The sequence below is a fragment of the Schistocerca gregaria genome, chromosome 10, assembly GCF_023897955.1.
Source record: "Schistocerca gregaria isolate iqSchGreg1 chromosome 10, iqSchGreg1.2, whole genome shotgun sequence".
NCBI classification, from domain to species: Eukaryota; Metazoa; Arthropoda; class Insecta; order Orthoptera; family Acrididae; genus Schistocerca; species Schistocerca gregaria.
The window spans coordinates 60,240,949-60,258,358 of NC_064929.1; the positions used below are offsets into that span (position 1 = coordinate 60,240,949).

General features: G+C 46.8%; 4 non-coding genes across 4 annotated transcripts; all 4 read right to left on the reverse strand.

The window, feature by feature from the left end:
- Nucleotides 1-13,424: 13,424 nt before the first annotated feature.
- Nucleotides 13,425-13,497, reverse strand: Trnar-ucg (transfer RNA arginine (anticodon UCG)). Its single transcript has one exon. It is a non-coding gene; the product is annotated as a tRNA-Arg (tRNA).
- An 896-nt stretch (nucleotides 13,498-14,393) lies between these two features.
- On the reverse strand, nucleotides 14,394-14,466 carry Trnak-cuu (transfer RNA lysine (anticodon CUU)). The gene has a single exon. It is a non-coding gene; the product is annotated as a tRNA-Lys (tRNA).
- A 1,417-nt stretch (nucleotides 14,467-15,883) lies between these two features.
- On the reverse strand, nucleotides 15,884-15,956 carry Trnak-cuu (transfer RNA lysine (anticodon CUU)). Its single transcript has one exon. It is a non-coding gene; the product is annotated as a tRNA-Lys (tRNA).
- A 450-nt stretch (nucleotides 15,957-16,406) lies between these two features.
- Nucleotides 16,407-16,479, reverse strand: Trnar-ucg (transfer RNA arginine (anticodon UCG)). Its single transcript has one exon. It is a non-coding gene; the product is annotated as a tRNA-Arg (tRNA).
- Nucleotides 16,480-17,410: the final 931 nt, after the last annotated feature.

Genomic DNA, 17,410 nt, shown 5'->3' on the forward strand with positions numbered 1-17,410 from the left:
GAGAAATACATCTATAAAATGTAATTCAGCCTGCCTCGTCCAACCTTATGCCGTACCGCATTGGCAAATGCTTTATCTGCGCCATTCGCCTTAATCACATCTGCGAGTAATTCTTAATAAAACGCCTGTCGCTAATTGTTCCTCATCACAGATACTGTTTGCTATACGGCCATGACGCGCAACTGATTTCCAAAATTCGTCTTCCTCCTGTGAGGATTTAACTCACGACTCCTGGTTTACTAGACCAGTGCTCTACCACTTTTTTCTTTTTTTATTTTTCTTTTTTTTACCTGTAATCTTCAGATCCGAAGTCCGAGGCCTTATCCATTTTTTTCCATTTTTTTTACACCTTAACCAATTTTTTTTAGATAACAACGACCCCTGGTTTACTATACCAGTGCTCTACCACTTTTTTTTTTTAACGCGCACTACCGGTACCGGGAATCGAACCCGGGGAGGCGATATAGGTGTTGACCAGTTCAACTTTTTGGAGAGCATTCAGTTGCCTCATACTATGCTGTTGTACACATGCCCTCAACTTGTGAATAAATCTCAATAATTTACAGCAATGGTATTCTGTATCTTCCGGCGAAACTCAAGTCCTAAGCACTGTATACTGGTAAGTTCCCGTAATCGGGCATGGTTGGGGAAATGTATTCCCCGTCCGACATTCATGATTCCAGATTTTTGCCAGTTCACCTTCGCCCCTGATGCCACCGCATATCGTTGAAGTATTTCAAGTGAGGACCTCACTTCTTGCGCGTTCACGACAAGAAAGCCGACATCATCTGCGTACGCACGGCACACAATCTTCTGTCTATTGACTTCCAATCCCTGCAAACGTTCAGTTAGCGTAGCAAGCAGAGGTTCTATGGCGATGGCAAAGAGAGCCATCGACATCGTACAGCCTTGCCTCACCGAACACGCGATATCAATCGCACCACTGAGGCGACCATTAATTTGGATTCGCGAAGTACTGTTACGGATCATATTGTCGATTACTTGAGTGAACTTGTGCGGAAATCCCAATTCTCGCATGACGTGGAAAAGGAATCTGTGGCTCACTCTGTCGAATGGTTTTTCAAAGTCTATCATTAAGAGGGCGCATTTTAATTTGCAGGCCTCCGCTACGGCTATCACATCTCTGTAATCCGTGAGCGTGTGGTAAATAGATCTATTTCTACCAACACTCGTTTGATACTGTCCTGTGATTGTGGACATGACATTTTTGAGCCGTTGGCTGAGGACACGGGCGAATAGTTTATAATCACTATTTAACAACGGGAGAGGTCTCAAGTTTGTTGGGTTGTCACTGCACGGGGTCTTGGGCAGTAAAACAACAATTCCCTGTCGAAATTCCTGCGGAATAACGTTACATGGGTTCATGAGTTCGTTACATATTGCAAGTAGCTTCGATTTCATCTGCGGCCACAAGGTTTGATATACTTCTGCAGGTAGGCCGTCCGAACCTGGAGATTTATTTTTCGGACTCCGTAGGATAATGTCTGTTAATTCATCTTCTGTCACCTCTGTAATAAGCTGATTAGCCTCTGTGGGGCCGAGTCTCCGTGATAAATTTGTCGTAAAATCCGCAAACACGGTAACATCTGTTATTTTATTGGACATCAGGTCTCGATAGTACTCTTCAATCGCACTCAAGATTGCACTTTGTTTAGTAACTATGGCACCGGTACTGGTTCGGATCTGTGTAAAGATTTTCCGACGGACTCGTCGACTTTCACGTAACATGTGATACATGGCAGCCTCTTCTTCTTGCACCGTCGTAGGAACTCGCGCCCGAACTTGAAAACCTTCCAACTGTTTCCGTTGCACCGTTAAAATTTTTGCCTGAATTCTTTTGATGTGTGCAAAATTGCGGATATCGGTCGCGTCAAATTTATGTAACTCCCGAAGACACTGAAAATAAAATTCCATCGTCCGTTTGTGCCACTGATTTTTCTGACGGGAGTAAATCATTAAAGTTTTCCTAATTTGAGGTTTGGCGCATTGGAGCCACCACTCGATCGCGGAGTTGTAGGAATTGAATTTACGTTCACAGACCGTCCAAGTGGACAGGAAGGCTTCTCGACATGCAGTATCTTGCAAATGTGCAATGTTGAACTTCCATAACCCTCGACTCCGGTAGGTTTCCTGTTGTTTCATGTTGACGGAACAGATATAGGCAGCATGGTCGGAATATACAGTAGGCCATATTTCGGTCTGTAGCAGGTGTTGCTTTAAATTACACGATATGTAAATTCTATCTAACCTAATTGCCGAATGACTGGTAAAATGTGTAAAACCCACTGCATTCCGTGCGTGGACGTCCAGGTGTCAGTTAAGCGGAGTTCTTGAATGATCTGTTCTAATTCAACACACCGATTAAAGTGCGGAGTTTGATCTATTTGACTAAGCACACAATTGAAATCTCCGCCAAAAATGACATCAGTGTAGTTGGTCCCGAAGAGGGGAAGGATCTCGTGGCGGAAAAATTCGGCACGGCGTTGCCTATTACTGGACCCAGAAGGTGCGTAAATATTAATCAGTCTTATGTTATTGACAGTTACTGCTATCCCTCTGCCGGTCACAAGTTTTGCCTCACAATTGGCAATGATCCCTTCTTTTAAGAGTAATGCTGTTCCAAGTTCGAAACCGTTGCCAGGGTTTATGAACGCGTTATACCCTGCTATGTGGTCTAACTCGATATCACTCACTTCCTGAAGCATTGCTATATCTATGTCAGCTGCGTATAACAAGTCTTGTAAGTTTTTCAGATTCAAATCGCTACGTATCTTATTGATATTGAGAGTCATGATCTTGTAGGCCTGCAAGGTGGTCATTGATGTTCCGTACGAAAGGAGTAGACGTTAGGATACGTCAGCTAGCTGTCAATTGGAGGCGCTGACAGTTTAGGTCGATTGAGTAGCCATGGCAACGTGGACTTTGCTTCCATCAACTACTGAGAGAGGGGGCAAGGACCCAGTCGCGGGTGTTGAATCCTCCTGCATCTCTACATCATCTTTATTCGTTTCACACTCGTCTGCCCAATTAGGAGAGGAAAGGGTGCCTACTGGTTCAGGAAACGGTGGATTCGTATCCGGTGGCTCAGTGTTCTGAATCGGCATCTCATCTTGTCTGCTGTCGGACGTCGCGGGCGGCTCCGACACGGTGTTGTCAGATCGTGGTGCGTTACGTGAGCGCGAAGTCGAGGCGACAGCGTCAGCTGGTCCTTCTTTTAAATTCTGGCCGATTAATTTTGCCTTTCCCCGCAAGCTCGGTGCTGTATCTTCCGCACCTTGATGAGCCATGCTCCGTTTTTTATTTTTCTTCGGAGATCTATTACCGCGTATTACTGCGTCAGAGTTCGGCATCGTTTCAGTCACTTGTTCGGACATGGTAGCAGGAACCAGGGACATCTCCGTTAACTCAGCACCCTGTATGGGTTGTTCTACCACCATATCACTGGTCCTGTTAGTGTCATGGGTTTCAGAAACAGCCATCCCGAACGTGACTGGAGTGTCCGGTGATGCTACATTAACTGCGAGACTGAGTCCAGCAGGTGGATCACGAATCGGTTGTTTTGCCGGCTCACCGCGAGCAACCGACACGTACGATGCCGGTAATGTTGACATTGCGGGAGGGCGAACACTCTCTCCGGTTGGCAGTTGAGGTACACGACGCTGTAAACATTCCGCACGCACATGTCCCGTCGAGTTACATCTAGCACATGTCCTAGGTTGGCCATCATACATTACGACTGCACGGTACCCACAAACCGTGACGTACGACGGAATATGTCGTTGCAAGTCTACTTTAAGCTGCCTGACGCCATTCAAAACAGGATATTTATGAGCCGGAGACCAACGTTCAGCAAAGTTACTCAAAACACTGCCATATGGCGATATCGCAACATTTATCAGATCGGCTGGTACCTCAAGGGGTAGTTCAAAAATGCGAATTGTTCGAAGTCAAAGCCCTGCGTGGGAAACAGTAACTACACCCACATTGCCATCACTATGCTTAAACTTCAAACCGGAACTGAAGGAGTCAACTATTTTGTCACAAAAATCGGCATCTCTCACCTTGATATAAACTATGCTAGACAAAATCGACAAATGTATACCAATAACCTGATCGATTCCAATTTTCATCAAGTCTTCGATGAAATCCTCGATTTCGAAAGAGGTTGGTCGAGCAAATGAATTATCGAAAGTTAACTTCAAAGTATCTATCCTCATAGCTTGTGTCATCACTGATTCATCAACATCATTCCTCACACGCAAGAATAACCGCTGCTAGCGAACGACTTACCCCGCAGAAGTAAACAAGCCAGCCACAGCGCTGAGCACAGACATCACTGAGCTAAAGAGGTGCGGCCTAGCCGAACTTTTGCGTACTTCGTCCGTACGGTCGTCTGAATCATCAGACTTCAGCTGACAACACTTCATATTTTCGACTAATATTTGCAGCTGTGGCGACCCATTACTGCTTGGCTACACATCTGACACGTAGCCGATGTTCTCTCCAAACAAAACCACCTGCACTTCAGAACATGATTTTCACACATGTCTACAAAATCACCTTCACCTTCAAATACAGTTTTCTTGCGACTGATAGAGACCTAGGCATATTTTAAGGTTGCTACTTCCATTACATCACGTTATTCAGAAAATCGGTAATTTACATCTGCAGCGGAAAAAAACTCAGTTACGCCCAGTGTATGGTTCGCACCCACGACCCTGTGATTAAGAGTCTCATGCTCTACCGACTGAGCTAGCCGTGCTGCCTCGTTGGATACCTGCTGGGTAGCAGATCACACAGTACTCGTTTGGGTTGGTTGGTCCCATACAGAATCTCTCCATGCTGCCTAATGTTTTCCTAACGTCACACTCGTCACGTACTTCACTTTTATTTCATAATCATTTTTGAGAGGTAAAGGAATTGCATGACAATCTGCAGAGCTAGCGGCGTCAAAATTAACACACATACTTGACGTGACTCGAAAGCCGAACGAGTTACTTTCGGACGTTGTCTTAGATGTGCAAGTGCCAGTCAAACCTCGCGGTGAGGGCACTCTGCCGACCATTTCGCTGCTTAACCCCGGTCTTGTTGTGTGTGTTTCAAGCTCAAGACCATCTCCAAGCACAAAATGGTCAACAGCAACATTCAGAGAGTTTCGTACTGCACAATTGCTACATTAAAACGGTATGTTTCTTTTTCAGAACTGGAAAAACCCGACCGTGACAGGATTCGAACCTGCAATCTTCGGATTTGAAGTCCGACGCCTTATCCATTTTTTTTTTCTTTTTATTATCAGATTGACTTGGTATATTTCACGAGAATTCAGACAACCATAGTCAAATCATCATTTAATATTAGCTGCAAAAAGAAAATCTACAAATTAGGTGAAACACAAATAAAACATTTCTTCTGAAGGGGAAGACCAACCCGTTACCCCACCCGTATGAATTTTGGGTGTATATATATACATGCAAAAGAGAGACAGAAGAAAAATTACGAAAAAATACAACAAGGGAGGGGACTCGATCTCAGGGAAGAAACAATAATCACAGGGGAACTTAACCAACACCTTGACGGTTAAACACAAGAAAAAGCATATTCGCAAAAAGCGTTCGGTATTGTGGTAACCGCTGCCATTTCCAATGCGCAGTTGACAAATAATGGTGAAAAACGCGGGGATCTGGGTCATTACCGCCTTCAATGACGTAATGGACATAGTAACCCAAGAGCCAGACAATCGTGTACGTTTTCGTCTGAGGAAAATAAGAGATGTCCGGATGTAAGAAGATGTCGTCTGGGAATGAGGTTTCAGGCCCTCTAGTAAGAAAAGCTAATTGACGGCGGACCCAGAGCCAGTGATCCCGTCCGCAAGCAACTAGCCTGTGAAGTAAGGTGTCAGTTTGATGACATTCCTCACACTGATCAGTCGGACGAAGGCCAATACGAAAAAGACGATCACCAGTAGGTATCACACGTTAAATGACCTTATACCACGTTGAAACAATCTCCATCGGCAAAATGGGAAGACTAAGATGAGACCAGACCGTTTTCCATGACGTTGACGGGGAAGCAAGTTCAACAGAAGAAGGGAAACATGCTGTACCCCAACGGATTTGTAGCATGTTGGTAGTAATATGCGTCATAGAAAGTATATCAGCACCCAGAATACCGACAAGTACAAAGTATTCACGAATGTGCCGCAATTTAGGATTAATCCGTCCAACATCAACAGGAGGGGTCAGACTGGCCAGCCGGAGGCGGGAAAGTAAACGAGAGGTGACTGAATGCGGAGCCCGCGTACAGGTTAAAACATTGCGGCGGGCAAATAAGATGGACGTCTTCACTTTGATATCTGAAAGACCCAATCCTCCAAGCTTCCGAGGCCTGGCCACAACTTCATACCGGACACGGAAGACATGGCGGCGCCACAGAAATCGACTAGACAGCTGTTTCAGCCTGCGGGCCATCATCGCGGGAAGCGGGAAGACCTGCGCAACGTAGTATATTTTACTGAAGACATAGGTCTCTAAAACCCGTGCCTTGTGAAGGAGGCTAAGGGAACGGCGGTCATGTTCAAGGATCGCCCCGTGAACACGACTCGTAACCTCACGCCAATTTAGTGCCGCCATTTTGATCGGATTACGATCCACTATGATCCCCAAGGTCTTATGGCGATCGACAACCGTCGCCCAAGGAATGACGACATGATCAAAGCCTCTCAACGGCAGGAACGTGCATTTGCGATCATTAATGCGAGCACCAGCAAGACCACAATATGAATCCAAGGTATCCTTAAGCCGCGGTATGTCCTCGGCATGTCGTACTAAAACCATGACGTCATCGGCGTATGCACGGACTGCAAAAATTTCCCCCAATATATTCCAGCCACGTAAGTGCATGGTGAGATGGCGAAGTAAGGGCTCTAAGGATAGAACAAAAAGTGACATGGATAAGGGGCTTCCCTGGGGTAACCCCCGTCTGATCGATATCCGGGGGGGTAGGGTGACCGTTCACAATCACCGAGACACTGATACCGGTAAAAAGATTAGTTAAGACTTGTCGAGCATCATTATTAAAGCCGACAGCGGTGAGCACTCTCGATAAAAAATCATGGCTGACGCGATCGAACGCTTTTTGGAAATCAAGAAAAAGCAAAGCCCCTGGGATATTAGCGGCAGCCGCCACCGAGATTACATCGCGACATTCGAGAACGGAAGTCAGTATCGTGCGTGCAGGCACACAGCTTTGGTGGGCGGCAATAATGGTATCGAGCAGCTTAGAGAGACGGATATTAATTGCTCGAGCGACAAGTTTATAATCAAAGTTAAGGAGAGTAATAGGACGGAGGGAATCAATTGCAGGTCGACCTGTGGATTTCGGGAGGAGGACCATTCTGCCTTCCTGAAAAGGAGCAGGAAGTGAGACTCCCCGCATCACTTCATTTACCATTGACGTTAAGGTGTCACCAATGAGCGGCAAAAATTGAACATAGAACTCCTTAGGAATACCATCTAACCCAGGCGACTTGCGGGACTGCGATCCTCCAACAACATCATATATGTCATCCTTCTGAAAGGGACGCAGAAAGGCGTCGTTTAATTGAGGAGTGACGACGCGAGGCAGCAAGGAGGTAAAGTCGTCAAGAGAGGTTTCTGCCGGGACATGAGTATCGTACAGATCAGTAAAATAGGTGTAAACGAAGTCAGAAATGTCACGGTGAGAGGTGAACACGCGGCCGTCAGCGGTTGTGAGGGAGGCAAGGCACCCACGTTTCCGGCGCGACCGTAAACGGACTAGATGGTAGAGTGACGTCAGTTCCTCTTGTAGAAGGGAACGTGGTTGAGACCTCGTCCGCAGGCCCTCCATTTGAATGCGTTTGAGCTGCAGCAATTTGGCTTTGATGCGCTGTATATCAGTAACCCGGAGGGGAGCATGCGTAGCACTATCGTACAGTTGACGTAAGACAGAATAGTAAAATTCTTGCGTTCGTCGATCTTCTGCCACCTTCGCAGCCCCAAAACGCATGAGAGCCCTACGGATGTGTGGTTTTGCATACAGTGTCTACCATGCCACGATAGACGGGTACCGGTCCATAGTACGAGAACAACGAGTCCAAATGTCCTCCAGGACGATACCAAGGGTTGTATCTTGCAAATACGCGATATTGAGCATCCAAGGAGGACGAAACAATTTTACCGGTTGTCGCTCGTAATTAAACGTAACGGCTACAGCGCAATGATCAGTAAAACACGCTGGTATCACATCAACAGCCAGAAGTTGCCCACACAAGGAATCGGAAAGGTAAAAGCGATCGAGGCGACTGCTAGACGTGGGAGTAAAGTAGGTATGTCGTACAAGTGTAGGATAGCGAGAAACCCACACGTCACGCAGGTGCAAGGAGCGCACAAGGTCGTCGAGATCTTCACTGAAATTAAAATTAGGAGACTGATCTACCGGCCGTAGAACACAATTGAAGTCCCCACCTAAAATTATCTTTGTCGGGGATTTACGAAGCAGGTAAATGACTTCTTCTTATTAGAAACTCGAGCGTGCGGTAGTACAACCCGAACCAGAAGGGGCATAAAGAAGGAGTAAACTGAGATCATAAAACGTGCACCCGATCCCCCTTCCACTGTCGAGTACTTCGAAATTCATCAACGGAATGCCTTCTCTATAAAACAAGGCAGTGCCCGTAGAAAGTTCGGAAGCGACATTAAAAAACGTCGAGAACCCAGGAATGGAAAACTGGTCGAATAGGACTTCCTGTAAAAAAACAACATCTGCCCCAGACTGATAGATAAACTGTCGCAAAGCGGCGAGCCGAAGCTCAGAACATATTCTGTTAATATTCAGAGTAAGAAATGTATATGCTTGTATGGAACTTCAACCTAGAAAGAAAAACAAAGATCGGTAGAGAGCCGTCAGCTGACGGAGCAGCATACAAGTAATCATACCAGAAACACGCGCTGAACCACAGAGAGAAAAACTACGAAACAGAACCCTCATCTTCCCACTGCTTTTTCCTCGGCCGTGACGCGGCTCTCCGTGGCTGTTTACGGATTCGACTGCGGCTCCGCGGTGCCGACGCTGCAGCGTTCGGCTGCGTAGGAGCGTCATGTAGACATTCCGTGTCAGATTGCGAGAGAGAGGCCTCTACATCCCACTCGTCCGCAGACATGGGTTCACGGTGGGACAGTTGGTGAATAACAACGGGATCCACTGGCTCTGCAGAATCAATCAGTTGTTTGATGGGAGGAGGCTGTGACCCAGAGGGGGCGACAGAAATTCCAGAAGGGGGTTGCGAAACAGAGTCAATAGGAGAAGTGTCAGAGAGCACCGGAGAAGACACGTGGCCACCAGAAGCAGGTTCCGTCACGGGCGTCTCCGAAGAGGCTGCCGCGGTAGCAGGAACAACGTCAGATAAGGTGTCAGGGAGCTTCTGCAAAGGCGTGATAGCACCTGTGGCTTCCTCATCCACGATTTCCGACTGAGAAAGAGAGTCCTTTACCGGAGGCCCATCGGAAGGGCGAGCCAATAAGGAAGATTCATCAGCCGCATCATCCTGTGTTCGCCGACGCTTGTTGTGAGAAATCAGCGCGGGAACATCGGAATTAAGGGCAGCAACCTCCCTACTCAAGGACAACGGGGGAAAATCACGGCCGTTGTCGGGCAACGGATCACTGCGTCCCTCAGTAACAGTGAGCGATTCAGTCCGAGATCCTTGCGGGAGAAGATCAGCTAAATTCAATTTTTTACGCTGTTCGTATGTAGGTTTTAATACCACCACACGCCGCGGACAATTAGTACGGAAATGACCAGTTTCATTACAATAATAACATGTTCCTTCCTGGCCACTGTACGTGATATGGACCCTATAACCACATACCTGTAGGTGAGAAGGAATAGGTTTTTTGACCACCATTTCCACCGCCCGAATACCACTATATACCTGTAAGCGGTGCTGAGCAGACCAGCGTTCCTTTCGAATATGGCGTACGTTCCCATAAGGAAGCAAAACGGACTTCAGAAAAGAGTCGTCAACCTCGGGCGGAAGGTTAAATACCCGAACATTCGTATATATCACTTCTGCATTTTCCAAGAGAAACATACTAGTTGAACCATCACGGTGCGTAAAGGGTACCTGAGAACCATGACGAGAAAGTAGCCTATCAACCTGGAGCGGGTCAAGAAACTTAACAAAAAACACATATAATTCGCTGTCGAAATATGCGGTATGCACCTGATCAGTAGTGACCTTAACTGTATCGACTAACCAGTCATGTATCTCCAAAGAACTGGGCTGGACGTGACGCGTGGATTTGTCAAAGGTAAAACTGACTGTACCTGTACGCGGAACTTTCGTGGGAACCATGGTGGACATCACGGCGAGAGACGACGACGCGACAGGAAGGGCCGCACGAACACCAAACACCAGCCGACAACCAGCGATGCGACGCGCACGGAGACCAACACGGCACTAAACTGACAGGAGGAAAACACGCTGCGCTACGGTAGAGGCGGAACTAAGAGCACGACCTAGTCGCCCGACGCGCGAAGCGAGAAATCTAAAAATTGCCCATCCCTTGTGGGGATCGAACCCACGACACTAGGCCACACGGTCACTGACGACCTAGTATAACTTATATACGACTCATCTCGAAACGCTCACACCCCCTGAGGAATTGTGTTTTCGTTCCACACAGCCGCTGCCCCTTACTCTTTCCCACCTATTCGTTACATTCAACCTCTTACGAGACCGACCAAACATAGACAGGAAAACAAGACCACACACTTTGCGCATTCGGAATCGATGGCAGGGTGTCCCTCGCCGCATTTGCTACGATGGCCATTTGCTACTTCTGCAGAAGCGGCGGCGACGACGACGACGACCGCGAGAGGCTCAGTGATTTGTGAGAAATACATCTACAAAATGTAATTCAGACTGCCTCGTCCCACCTTATGCCGTACCGCTTTGGCAAATGCTTTATCTGCGCCATTCGCCTTAATCACATCTGAGAGTAATTCTAAATAAAACGCCTGTCGCTAATTGTTCGTCATCACAGATACTGTTTGCGTATACCACTGAGCTAAACAGGCGCGGCCTAGCGGAACTTTTTCGACTAATATTTGCAGCTATGGCGACCCATTACTTCTTGGCTACACATCTGACACGTAGCCGACGTTCTCTCCAAACAAAACCACCTGCACTTCAGAACATGACTTTCACACATGTCTACAAAATCACCTTCACCTTCAAATACAGTTTTCTTGCGACTGATGGAGACGTAGGCAATTTTTAAAGTTGCTATTTCCATTACATCACGTTAATCAGAAAATCGGCAATTTACATCTGCAGCGGAAAAAAACTCCGTTCCGCCCAGCGTAGGGCTCGAACACATGACCCTGTGATTAAGAGTCTCATGCTCTACCAACTGAGCTAGCCGTGCTGCCTCGTTGGATACCTGCTGGGTAGCAGATCACACTGAACTCGTTTGGGTTGGTTGGTTCCATACAGAATCTCTCCATGCTGCCTAATGTTTTCCTAACGTCACACTCGTCACGTACTTCACTTTTATTTCATAATCATTTCAGAGAGGTAAAGGAATTGCATGACAATCTGCAGAGCTAGCGGCGTCAAAATTAACACACATACTTGACGTGACTCAAAAGCCGAACGAGTTACTTTCCGACGTTCCTTTTGATGTGCATGTGCCAGACAAACCTCGCGGTGAGGTCACTCTGCCAACCATTTCGCTAGTTAACACCGGTCTTGTTGTGTGTGTTTCAAGCCCAAGACCATCTCCAAGCTCAAAATGGTCAACAGCAACATTCAGACGGTTTCGTACTTCTCAATTGTTACATTAAAACAGTATGTTTCTTTTTCAGAACTGGAAAAACACGACCGTGACAGAATTCGAACCTGCAATCTTAGAATCCGAATTCCGACGCCTTATCCATTAGGCCACACGGTCACTGACCACGAAGTATAACTTATATACGACTCATCTCGAAACGCTCACTCCCCCTGAGGAATTGTGTTTTCGTTCCACACAGCCGCTGCCCCTTACTCTTTCCCACCCATTCGTTACATTCAACCTCTTACGAAACCGACCAAATATAGACAGGAAACCAAGACCACACACTTTGCGCATTCGGAATCGATGGCAGGGTGTCCCTCGCCGCATTTGCTACGATGGCCATTTGCTACTTCTGCAGAAGCGGCTGCGACGACGACGACGACGACCGCGAGAGGATCAGAGATTTGTGAGAAATACACCTATAAAATGTAATTCAGACTGCCTCGTCCCACCTTATGCCGTACTGCTTTGGCAAATGCTTTATCTGCGCCATTCGCCTTAATCACATCTGAGAGTAATTCTTAAGAAAACGCCTGTCGCTAATTGTTCGTCATCACAGATACTGTGTGCTATACGGCCATGACGCGCAAGTCATTTCCAAAATTCGTCTTCCCCCTGGGAGGTTGGAACTCACGACTCCTGGTTTACTAGACCAGCGCTCTACCACCGAGCTAAAGATGCGCGCCCTAGCGGAACTTTTGCGTACTTCGTCCGTACGGTCGTCTGAATCATCAGACTTCAGCTGACAACACTTCATATTTTCGACTAATATTTGCAGCTATGGCGACCCATTACTGCTTGGCTACACATCTGACACGTAGCCAACATTCTCTCCAAACAAAACCACCTGCACCTCAGAACATGACTTTCACACATGTCTACAAAATCACCTTCACCTTCAAATACAGTTTTCTTGCGACTGATGGAGACGTAGGCAATTTTTAAAGTTGCTATTTCCATTACATCACGTTAATCAGAAAATCGGTAATTTACATCTGCAGCGGAAAAATGTTACGTTCCGCCCAGCGTAGGGCTCGAACCCACGACCCTGTGAATAAGAGTCTAATGCTCTACCGACTGAGCTAACCGTGCTGCCTCGTTGGATACCAGCTGTGTAGCAGATCACACTGTACTCGTTTGGGTTGGGTGGTCCCATACAGAATCTCTCCATGCTGCCTAATGTTTCCCTAACGTCACACTCGTCACGTACTTCACTTTTATTTCATAATCATTTCTGAGAGGTAAAGGAATTGCATGACAATCTGCAGAGCTAGCGGCGTCAAAATTAACACACATACTTGATGTGACTCAAAAGCCGAACGAGTTACTTTCCGACGTAGTTTTAGATGTGCAAGAGCCAGTCAAAACTCGCGGTGAGGGCACTCTGCCGACCATTTCGCTAGTTAACACCGGTCTTGTTGTGTGTGTTTCAGGCTCAAGACCATCTCCAAGCACAGAATGGTCAACAGCAACATTCAGACGATTTCGTACTGCTCAATTGGTAAACTAAAACGGTATGTTTCTTTATTCAGAACTGGAAAAACACGACCGTGACAGGATTCGAACCTGCAATCTTCAGATCCGAAGTCCGACGCCTTATCCATTAGGCCACACGGTCATTGACAACCAATTATAACTTATATACGACTCATCTCGAAACGCTCACACCCCCTGAGGAATTGAGTTTTCGTTCCACACAGCCGCTGCCCCTTACTCTTTCCCACCCATTCGCTACATTCAACCTCTTACGAGACCGACCAAACATAGACAGGAAAACAAGACCACACACTTTGCGCATTCGGAATCGATGGCAGGGTGTCCCTCGCCGCATTTGCTACGATGGCCATTTGCTACTTCTGCAGAAGCGGCGGCGGCGACGACGGCGACAGGCTCTGAGATTTGTGAGAAATACATCTATAAAATGTAATTCAGACTGCCTCGTCCCACCTTATGCCGTACTGCTTTGGCAAATGCTTTATCTGCGCCATTCGCCTTAATCACATCTGAGAGTAATTCTTAATAATACGCCTGTCGCTAATTGTTCCTCATCACAGATACTGTTTGCTATACGGCCACGATGCGCAAATGATTTCAGAGTTTCGTGTTCCACATGTGAGGATGGAACTCACGAACCCTGGTTTACTAGACCAATGCTCTACCACTGAGCTAGACAGGCGCCGCCTAGCGGCACTTTTGCGTACTTCGTCCGTACGGTCGTCTGAATCATCAGACTTCAGTTGACAACACTTCATATTTTCGACTAATATTTGCAGCTATGGCGACCCATTCCTGCTTGGCCACACATCTGACACGTGGCCGATGTTCTCTCCAAACAAAACCACCTGCACTTCAGAACATGACTTTCACACATGTCTACAAAATCACCTTCACCTTCAAATACAGTTTTCTTGCGACTGATGGAGACGTAGGCAAATTTTAAAGTTGCTATTTCCATTACATCACGTTAATCAGAAAATCGGTAATTTACATCTGCAGCGGAAAAAAATTCCGTTCCGCCCAGCGTAGGGCTCGAACCCACGACCCTGTGAATAAGAGTCTCATGCTCTACCGACTGAGCTAGCCGTGCTGCCTCGTTGGATACCTGCTGGGTAGCAGATCACACTGTACTCGTTTGGGTTGGGTGGTCCCATACAGAATCTCTCCATGCTGCCTAATGTTTTCCTAACGTCACACTCGTCACGTACTTCACTTTTATTTCATAATCATTTCTGAGAGTAAAAGGAATTGCATGACAATCTGCAGAGCTAGCGGCGTCAAAATTAACACACATACTTGATGTGACTCAAAAGCCGAACGAGTTACTTTCCGACGTTGTTTCAGATGTGCAAGTACCAGTCAAAACTCGCGGTGAGGGCACTCTGCCGACCATTTCGCTAGTTAACACCGGTCTTGTTATGTGTGTTTCAGGCTCAAGACCGTCTCCAAGCACAGAATGGTCAACAGCAACATTCAGACGGTTTCGTACTGCTCAATTGCTACATTAAAACGGTATGTTTCTTTTTCAGAACTGGAAAAACAGGACCCTGACAGGATTCGAACCTGCAATCTTTGGATCCGAAGTCCGACGCCTTATCCATTAGGCCACACGGTGACTGACGACCAAGTTCAACTTATATACGACTCATCTCGAAACGCTCACGCCCCTGAGGAATTGTGTTTTCGTTCCACACAGCCGCTGCCCCTTACTCTTTCCCGCCCATTCGTTACATTCAACCTCTTACGAGACCGACCAAACATAGACAGGAAAACAAGACCACACACTTTGCGCATTCGGAATCGATGGCAGGGTATCCCTCGCCGCATTTGGTACGATGGCCATTTGCTACTTCTGCAGAAGCGACGACGACGGCCGCGAGAGGCCCTGAGATTTGTGAGAAATACACCTATAAAATGTAATTCAGACTGCCTCGTCCCACCTTATGCCGTACCGCTTTGGCAAATGCTTTACCTGCGCCATTTGTCTTAATCCCATCTGAGAGTAATTCTTAATAATACGCCTGTCGCTAATTGTTCCTCATCACAGATACTGTTTGCTATACGGCCACGAAGCGCAACTGATTTCCCAGATTCGTCTTCCTCCTGTGAGGATGGAACTCACGAACCCTGGTTTACTAGACCAATGCTCTACCACTGACCTAAACAGGCGCCGCCTAGTGGCACTTTTGTGTACTTCGTCCGTACGGTCGTCTGAATCATCAGACTTCAGCTGACAACACTTCATATTTTCGACTAATATTTGCAGCTATGGCGACCCATTATTGCTTGGCTACACATCTGACACGTAGCCGATGTTCTCTCCAAACAAAACCACCTGCACTACAGAACATGACTTTCACACATGTCTACAAAATCACCTTCACCTTCAAATACAGTTTTCTTGCGACTGATGGAGACGTAGGCAAATTTTAAAGTTGCTATTTCCATTACATCACGTTAATCAGAAAAACGTTAATTTACATCTGCAGCGGAAAAAATTTCCGTTCCGCCCAGCGTAGGGCTCGAACCCACGACCCTGTGAATAAGAGACTCATGCTCTACCGGCTGAGCTAGCCGTGCTGCGTCGTTGGATACCTGCTGGGTAGCAGATCACACTGTACTCGTTTGGGTTGGGTGGTCCCATACAGAATCTCTCCATGCTGCCTAATGTTTTCCTAACGTCACACTCGTCACGTACTTCACTTTTATTTCATAATCTTTTCTGAGAGGTAAAGGAATTGCATGACAATCTCCAGAGCTAGCTGCGTCAAAATTAACACACATACTTGATGTGACTCAAAAGCCCAACGAGTTACTTTCCGACGTTGTTTTAGATGTGCAAGTGCCAGTCAAAACTCGTGGTGAGGGTACTCTGCCGACCATTTCGAGAGTTAACACCGGTCTTGTTGTGTGTTTCAGGCTCAAGACCATCTCCAAGCACAGAATGGTCAACAGCAACATTCAGACGGTTTCGTACTGCTCAATTGCTACATTAAAACGGTATGTTTCTTTTTCAGAACTGGAAAAACACGATCGTGACAGGATTCGAACCTGCAATCTTCGGATCCGAAGTCCGACGCCTTATCCATTAGGCCACACCGTCACTGACGATAAAGTACAACTTATATACGACTCATCTCGAAACGACCACCCCCCTGAGGAATTGTGTTTTCGTTCCACACAGCCGCTGCCCCTTACTCTTTCCCACCCATTCGTTACATTCAACCTCTTACAAGACCGACCAAACATAGACAGGAAAACAAGACCACACACTTTGCGCATTCGGTATCGATGGCAGTGTGCCCCTCGCCGCATTTGCTACAATGGCCATTTGCTACCTCTGCAGATGCGGCGGCGGCGACGACGACGACGACGACGACGACGACGACGACGACGACGACGACCGCGAGAGGCTCTGAGATTTGTGAGAAATACATCTATAGAATGTAATTCAGACTGCCTCGTCCCACCTTATGCCGCACCGCTTTGGCAAATGCTTTATCTTCGCCATTTGCCTTAATCCCATCTGAGAGTAATTCTTAATAATACGCCTGTCGCTAATGGTTCCTCATCACAGATACTGTTTGCTATACGGCCACGATACGCAACTGCTTTCCAAGATTCGTCTTCCTCCTGTGAGGATGGAACTCACGAAACCTGGTTTACTAGACCAATGCTCTACCACTGAGCTAAACAGGCGCCGCCTAGCGGCACTTTTGCGTAATTCGTCCGTACGCTCGTCTGAATCATCAGACTTGAGCTGACAACACTTCATATTTTCGACTAATATTTGCAGCTATGGCGACCCATTACTGCTTGGCTACACATCTGTCACGTAGCCGATGTTCTCTCTAAACAAAACCACCTCCACTTCAGAACATGACTTTCACACATGTCTACAAAATCACCTTCACCTTCAAATACAGTTTTCTCGTGACTGATGGAGACGTAGGCAATTTTTAAAGTTGCTATTTCCATTACATCACGTTAATCAGAAAAACGTTAATTTACATCTGCAGCGGAAAAAATTTCCG